Source organism: Halyomorpha halys, unplaced genomic scaffold, assembly GCF_000696795.3.
Source record: "Halyomorpha halys isolate HHAL.00 unplaced genomic scaffold, Hhal_1.1 Scaffold1281.1, whole genome shotgun sequence".
In the NCBI taxonomy this organism is placed as follows: Eukaryota; Metazoa; Arthropoda; class Insecta; order Hemiptera; family Pentatomidae; genus Halyomorpha; species Halyomorpha halys.
The window spans coordinates 146412-155781 of record NW_027114067.1 but is presented as its reverse complement, the minus strand read 5'-3'; positions in this window follow the sequence as shown (position 1 = coordinate 155781).

Genomic DNA, 9370 nt, shown 5'->3' with positions numbered 1-9370 from the left:
AAACCTTTTATATAATTTAAACCATAATATTTCTTCAAAATTGCTTTATTATTTGTTATTTTATTTTCTATTAAATTTTTGCATTTTTTAAGATTTGTATCCCAAATTTTATAAATTAATTTTCTAGGGTAAAAATTATCCAAAAATATTTCAAATATCTTATTTTTCACTTTATTCAGCCTACTAGCATCCGTTATTCTTAACGTTGGACAAATGAATAAATAAAGTGTTGAGACTGATTTGGATATAAAATTGATTTATTTAATAAATGTTTATTTCTACTTTTTTTATTCAATTTATGTTGATGTAATATAGTAAGTGGTTCCTATGAAAAGGGAAGAGAAGAGAAGACCCTGAGGATCAGGAAAAAAAGACAAGTCTCTGGGTAGGAATTATTAATATAAAAAAAAAAATAGAAAACATTAAAATAATACAGGTGAATTTTAATCATGCTGGTGGCACATTGGCTCTAATAACAAAGAGGTTCATTAACGATCACATGGATATAGGGTTGCTTCAGGATCCCTGGACTGTATGAGATAAGATCAAAGGACTCTCAACAAAGATGATTCAGTTCATCTATTTTAAAGACACTAATAGACTAGACCAAGAGCAGCGATTATGATAAATAATAGCATTTTGGATTTTAGAGTGTATATTACAAGATCTAGTTGCAGTGGCGATAGAGGTACCATTAAAAACAGGAAAGAAAAGGGTGGTTTCTGCCTCAGCTTACTTCCCAGGTGATCAAGAGGAAGTTCCTCTTAAATTACTGCAAAAAGAGTTATTATCAATGCATCATTGGATGTGATGCAAATGCCACAATACAGTATAGGGAAGTAAGACACACAAAAGTAGTAAACTTTGAATATTTAATATCAAACAATATAGATATTATTAATAAAGGAAATAAACCTGCCTTTATGACAAGGAGTAAGCTAGAGGTTCTTGATTTAATCTTGGTCAATTCCTTCATAAAGGATAGTGTTAAAGACTGGCATGTCTCCCAGGAAATCTCATAGTCTGATCATCAACAGATCAGATTAAATGTAGAGATTGGTATGAGAAAATACAAGATATAAGAGTGCCTAGAGATACAAATTGGAAACTATATGAGGTGTTATTAACCTCAGACCTAGGGATTGAAAGGTTCCCAATAGAGAAAATTGAATTTCTAGAAAGGCAGCAATTGAAGTTCATAATGCAATCCATATTTCCTGAGGAAAGCTGCTCAATAAAGAAAAGAGAGATACCATGGTTGAATAAAACACTAAATATAGTACAAGAGCCAGGAAGAAAAAAAACAGTTATTTCAGCCCAATATCATTATAATTATAACTTTAATGAAATCTAGCTATAGTTACTAGTCTAAATTGATGTGTCTGCCAAGTAAAGGTAGGGGGAATAAAAAAATACGTTTAAAACTACTAACTACACTAGAAAACTTAAAAGGACATCATTTAAAGTAGAGTAAATTTGCTAAAATATGAGTCCTCATAGAACTATTTATGTTCAATAGTTCCCGAGATATAACTTTTTAAAAAGCAATATTTCATAAAAAAAACATGTATTTTGATATCTCAAAAACCATCTGACATACAGATGTCTATTGGCACTCAAAGCTTGTCTAATGTACTATATAGTAATTTATGATGTCTATATTCATAGGAGTAGTCATTTTCATGATACTCGTCTTAATCAAAATAAATTCACAAAATGTTGATTTCTAGTTGTAAGGACAAATATTTTGATTTATGAAAAAATATATCTTAGGAACCATAAGACGTACAGATGTCTGCCCGCACTCATATTAAAGATAATTTGGGAGCTGATTGGTGGGGATAAAGACGGGACTGGAGAGGGAGATGGGTGCGGGAATCTCCATCTCTATTTAAGGAAATACCGAGGGATAGTACCCTACTCATTTCTCGCGAATTCTAAGTCCTTATCCCAACCACCGCCCACTGTCACTTCCATGTGGTGCTCCCTGGGGAGTCTGATGGGACTCACGGATGGCAGAGGTGGGACCCAGTGTACTCGAGGAGTACTGAGCCTGGTACCAGACACCAAAGCTAGGTAGAGGCTCGTGCTGTGGCTGAATGGCAGAGGGTGTCTAAAAATATACTGTCTTCTATCGACCACTTTGGGGCACCAGGCGCACCCCTGCTCGCTTCAGGGAGAGGTGGTAATACCTGCAGTGTATTACATTCTCGTGGGAACAAAATGACCTCAAATTTAATTGAAAAAAAACCTTAAACTTCTCTCACTGAGGAAGAAAAATCTTGAGAAAAAGGTTGAGAACCCCCGAGATAGAGAGGCGCTAGGTAAGGTATATTCTTGTTCAGAGTTTCCGGATAAATTGTGTACATAAGTCTATTGTTATTTCACTTTAAAGTTTATTTCTACTTTTTTTATTCAGTTTATGTAATATAGTGAGTGGTTGGAGGGAAGAGAAGAGGAGACCCTGAGGTTCAGGAAAAAAGACAAGCTTCTGGGTAGGAAGGCGGGGATGGGCAAAGTTACTGCAGCTCCAGATTCACTGCAGCCCGACCCGCTTCGCTTGAGACCCAGAAGAGGCGTATGAGAAGGGAGGCGAAGGGGCTGCCCCGGGACTCCTTGGCTGGAGCTGCAGGGTTTTCCATAAAACCGGTTGCTAAGGCGGCTGAGCCCGGAGGGCGGACCCCTGGGCAGGGACAGGCCGCGGAGAAGAGGTTTAGAAACTCCTCTGGGACTTCTTCACCTGTTGCAAAGAAATCCAGGAGTATAGATGGCAAGTCTAAGAGCTATGCCAAAGTAACTAGTGGGTTTGACGTTGCGATTGTGCTTTGCAACTATCCACGAACCCAACTTTCTAAGGCACTTTGGAGCTTTTTAAAGGAGGGAATCAGTGAACTCCTTGACACCTTAGACGAGTTTGGGGGGTTCCACCCACAGTTCAGCGGTGCCGGTTACAAGATGGGTGGATGTATCCTCACTTGTTCTAACCAATCTGCTAGAGATTGTTTACCACACATTGGTATTGGGGAAGGAAATACCCTTTGCACTGGAGTCGCCAATGAGCTCCTTAAGATTGCAAGGGTGGCAGTAGACTGCGGGTGCAGAATAGGGATACTTTAGGAATGTGCAACTGGAGCGTACATCACATCAAAGATTAGAACAAATGATTGTATACTTAGAATCTCGATGTCATCTTGAGAGCCTGAGGGCACAAGGCATGCAGATTTCCTATGGTCTGTATATGGTGTTCCTCAGGCATATTCAGAAGACAAAGGGTCGTTCCATGGAAGTGGAATCCGTGTAGGCACCACCTTTGTCTGAAGCCCCTATAGGAAGTGGAGTACTTCATGTGCCTCCATAAATCACACTACCCTCGACGTCGGGAATGACCGGGGCGGTTGTCGTCGCTTGGGGTGAGCCGAGGGGCCCAGTGGATGCTGGGCCAAGAGGTGACTCCCGACGGCGGCTTGACCCAAGGCTCAGCCCTCGACTGCCGAGGATTGACCTTGCTCATGAAGCCGCTGCAGGTTAAGTTGCACCACTGCATTGCTGCCTGTGGAGTGTTGCAGCAATACATTAAAGGTGAGGATATTGATATTATTGTAATACAAGAACCTTACCTCTATGATGGCAGGCCGAAAGGGTTGGGTATAGAATTATTTGGCAACTTTGTCCCATAGATTTTGGAGCAGTTCAGCTCACCCCACATGGGGATTCAGGAAAGGCAGATATCACGATATCTGTCCTACGAAGATTCAAACCTCACGACCTAGCTCGAAAGGATCATGGGACGTGGGGAAACGCCTAGCTGCCCTGGACGCCTATGCTCATCACGAGCTATGGGGTAGTTCCAACACCAACTAAAGAGGAGAGAATGTATTACATTTTATTATTATTTTTTTATCTAGACATTCTTAACAGGGACAGGAATCCTACCTTCTGCAATAGGGTCAGGTCAGAAATCATTGACATCACGTCAAGTTAGTCAATACGTAGTCAACTGGCATGTCCCTAATGAAGAGTCATGCTCAGATCACAAATACATCAGATACGATCTATCTGTTGATATGAGATGCAATGTGATATAAAGGAATCCCAGATGCACGGACTGGGAATCCTACAACTCGCATCTCACTGATCTAACCAGATGTCCAAAAGTAATAAATAATACTTAGCACCTGGAATGTCTTAAGGACTCACTGAAAGATGTTATTGTAAACTCCTACCACAGCAGCAATCCTGTCTGTTAACAATCATCCAACAGGAATGTTTCCTGGTGGAATAATGAGCTTAATAAGCAAACTACCCTCACTAGAAGGTTATTCAATGCTGTCAAAAGATCTGGCAGTTGGGAACTTACAGGAGGGCTCTTACAGATTACCACAAACTGGTTCGCAAAGCCAAGAGACAATCTTGGAGGAAGTCCTGTCTTGAGGTTCATAATATTCCGGCTTCATACCGCATAAATAAAATTCTCACCAAGCAATCCAATATTGGACTGTTGGGTACGCTTAAAAAGGGTGATAAAGCGACCTCCACTGAACAAGAAACCCTTTTCGTCTTAGCGAAATTCCACTTTCCTAATTGTGAGTTGCTGGATAAAAATGACATTTCTCCCACAATTAATAATTACACTGCTAGCAGAGATAAGCGGGAGAAAACCAATAGCATTATTACTAGAGATAAAATCGAGTGAGCGATTAATTCTCTATCACCATTCAAATCACCTTGCACTGATGGAATCTTTCGTGCCTTGTTGCAGAAAGGCCTACCAGTGATCAGAGCGCATATTCTTGAACTCCTCAGAGGTAGCTTAGCACTTGGATAAACCCCGACTAGATGGAGGTCATCCAGGATGTACTTTATACCCAAACCGGGGAAGGGATCTTATGAAGATCCTAAATCATTTCAACCAATATAACGCACATCCTTTCTAATGAAGACATTGAAAAAAATTGTGGATAGACATATAAGAGAACAGTAATCGTTAGAAAATGCTATACATTCCAAACAATTTGCCTGCCAAGCAGGGTAATCCTGCGAGGTAGCCCTACACAACTTGGTCTCTAGGATCTAAAGATCACTTCAACAAAAAGAGATCACAGTAGGTATCTTCCCGGACATTGAAGGTGCATTTGACAATACTTCCTACAACGTTATTAATCATGCGCTAAGGGATAGAAATATAAATCCCATTGTATCCGGATGGATAACTGCCATGCTGGAACAAAGGATCCAAAGCGGACTGCCCGCTGGGTGGTATACTCTCTCACTTACCGTGGTACTTGGCCAAAATTAGCCTGAACTCTGCCAAAAGATATAAAGGCAGATTATGGATTAAAAGCCAAGCGCCACTGGTTTAACAAAAGACTCAGACAGGCTAAGCTGTTCCTTGATGAACCCGTAGAGGCCGAAGTAATGAATTGTCGGTTGGACAGGAGCTCTCTTAGGATAATTACAGGGATCTATACAGGTCACTGTAGATTAAACAAACACATGTTTAACCTAAAGCTAACAGAGTCACCCCTGTGTATATTCTACAATGCTGAGAATGAGATAGTATACCACATAATATGTTGCTGTGACTGATTTGTAGGGTGTAGGTACGCACTGTTTGGGACGGATCGTGTGCAGGATCCTAAGCTGAGCGAGCTGACCAATCCCTCAAGTCTACTTAGATTCCTAGAATCTTCAAACCTTGTGCTTTAACGAGCTCACAGCAATTAATTTAGTTTTATGAGCGATTTTTGTGGAATTATCTTTCAATTGTGATTAATTGGTCCAATTCGATTTAGTATTTGAAGAAGGAATTGTATATTTGGAGATAACAATGAGCTAAAAATAAAGTAACTAGTTATTATTACAAGTGTTCCGGATCAAATAATTATTTTATATTCTAAATTATTAAATTTTGTTGTTGATGAGATTGTACGTGTAATCAACATCCTTCATTTGTAAAAATATATGCGAAATATATTTTCCAATCATTATCATCAGTTAAGATATATTAAATAAATTATTAACCATATTCTTCCTCTCTCCCTCCCCCCAAATAAATAAATAATAGCATTATTATTTCAAACAGTGCAATTCGTTCGAAGCGACTCGTTCATGAACAATGCGTTCTAACTCGTTTGGCGGTGCATTGAATGAAATGTTATTATTGATATTCGGATTTTAACTTTTTGTAAACATTTCGTCGTTACATTTAGAGTATGTCATGCCTTTTACTTAATCCAATTTCGTTATTAATTCATTTTATTATTCTATGTGGGAGTGTCCATGCCTTCGTCTTAAAATGTGTCTTCTAAACATTGCTGATGTTACGGAACATTCAGATCATTATCAATTTGCATTAGGTTCAATATCACTTTGCTTATTGCTATTCCTAGCGCAATAATCATAAAATAAATAATGTTTTTAATGATAATTGTTGTACATTAAAATCTAATACTTAGTTTTGTGTTATGACAATTCAAACTGGATGATGGATAAATTAATAATTTATATCAATATTTAGCCAAGTTAAGATCCCAATTGTATTACATTTACAGTTCATTGTGTATTTATTTATTTTTCAGGAACATATAATTTTAGTCTTTGGGTAATGTCTATTCCTAAAGAAATGGTTGAAGAAACCTACCCTTCATGTAAGTTTGTCTTTTCTTATTATTTTGAATGTTGCAAAGTTGTATAGGATCCTGTTACTAAGTCATGTGTGTTAAAACTGTTTAGATTATAGGGAATGAAATAAATGAAGTGCTGTTACCGACCGACCCTTCATGAGATGTTGGGTCCTGATTAATTTTTACTCCAAGCCCAGCTTTGTTATTTAATTATAATTAATAATTGTTTAGTAACATATTGATATAGTATATATAGTATATATTGATGGTAGGTAATGGATCCTAATGGCGTTACAAGGTTCTCATGAGAGTATGTAACAATAAATGAATTGGAAGTTATCATTTTATTAGGTTTTAGTTTTTTATTTTAATAAGGTCTGATTTTAATATCAATTATGCCAATTTGTTGTAAACTTATTTTAGATTACTTAGTGTATTGTTGTTATATTATTCTTGATCACCAAATCGATTTCATTAACATTTTCCCTCCTATATTTTTACTGAATGGATACCTAACATAGTTTACCAGGAGGCTCTGTGTTAAAAGTACAACTTAAAACAGTTTGTGTATGGCTTTAAAGCATAACTTAGCTCTTAATACTATAATGTGGTGTTAATAGTTATGTATGGCTTTTAAAGAATAACTTAGCTATTAATACTATAATGGAGTGTTAATAGTTGACTTTAGATGATTATGGAGAGAAGATGGTTGGGGGTGCAGACAGTAAGTTAGCAGAAACTTTTTTATTTGTGTTGATGTTTTGACTTGAATTTCAGGTCTTCATCAAGGATGGTCAGGCAGAGTGTAAAACCTGAAATTCAGATTGAAATGTTGCCATGAATAAATAAGTGTTTGTTTATTTGCAGACCGCATCTCCGACCATCTTCTTCTCAGATTAATTCCTTATTTATTAATTCTTACTGCAAAAACTGAATATTATGTATTCTAAATAAAATTATGTAGTTTACTTTAAAAAGTATGCATAATGGTTTTTCTGCAGCAAAGAATGAGAAATTAACACAAGTTTTAGTAATTTTTCTAAAGAGAGTAAACAAATTAGTATTTTTAATGCCAGTCCGAACCCAAACAACACAACCAAAAATCAGACTACCTACACTTTGTGTATATTTACTGTGTTATTTCGAATACTTGCTGTCTTATTTACTTTGATCTGTTTGTTTATTAAATCTTGCTACTATTTCGCTTCACCTCGTCATCAATAATTTTTCTTTTCCATTTAATTTATTCATACCGCAAATTATGTTCTTAATTATAGATTATTTTTATATAGTTCACAAAGTTTTGCTAATTATTATACTATAAATAATTTATTGGAATTTTTTGCAGTATCAATGATCGTTATAAAAAAAGAAGAGGAACTGAAGATGGATTATGGTGAGGAAAATATTTACTTTATATAATCTTAAGCTGATAAATCCCTCAAGTCTACTTACATTCATAGAATCTTTAAACCTTAAGCTTTAACGAGCTCACCGCAATGTTGTGGTGCTAATCTCAACATTGTCGTAATGTTATTGGCACGCACAGTAGGCCTTACTGGCCACAGTGCTTCTGTACCAAGTAAAAAAAAAAAGGCTTGTTATTCTTGCCAATCTGCTCATAAGCTCCTCAGATATGACCTCTGGCAGGTATGCTCCCCGTTGATTCTTTCAGCTGTAAATTATGTTACAATATATTTCCATAGGAACATAAGTACATATAGCAATCCCATTACAGTTATTATGATTGATTGGAGGAGATGTTCGGGGGGGTGCGGTCAGCAAAGTAATAACATAAATAAATAAAAAAATATTTATTTATCCCGACGTTTCGACCTGAGTTTCAGCTCTTCATTAGGACTATAGAACAAAAGGGATAACAACAACATTTAGAGAAACATAAAATTTTTATGTTATAGACCCGACCATCTTCTCCAATCAGTAATCTATGATCAACTATCTACACCTCATTACAGTTATTATGAGTGGAGTGTTAAAGTTAATGGTCTCTTTTGCTACTTTTCTTCTGTTTTCTGAATTTCTTCTACTGACTTCACACCACTGAGGTTTAGCTTTATCATCTGTTGCATTGGTTTGTTATGACCTTGAAAACATTTTTATAGATAATAGGTCATCTTTTTTTTATTATCAAAATTTGTTGGGGGTTTTCTTACTTATTTCTTAACCTTATTCACATCATGTTATTTTTCCGTTTTCAGAAAGTTAGTAAATTATAAAAAATGAAAACCACAGCCCTCTGGGTTTTTTTCACTCTTTACCTGCATTCATTCAATGTCTGTTACTCTCTTTATTTCATCCTATCTTTGATTATTTCTATTGTGTTTCAATTACTTATCCTTAATTCAACTCTTACAACCAAAATAATCTCAAATATTACAAAATAGTTTTTTCTGCTCCTCCGTATTGAATTGAAGGTTTTGACAACTGCATATAAATTTGTACGTCTATACGGATATTATACCACAGTTGCAAATATAAAATGTTAAATGATATAACATTCCCCATGATCAGGAGATTCCTTGTTGATTCTTGAAAGTAACAAAAGAAAATACTTAACTACATTATAATTGAATCAAGTCATATGGTCTAAGATATTCCCTTTTCTTGGCTTATTTTAATTATTATTCTTATGTTGGCAGATGGGCTAGCTCCAGTGAAACAAGAACTACTTCATACGGACGAAGGTGAGCTATATTGTAATAAATGAACTAGGATGTTAGTAATTG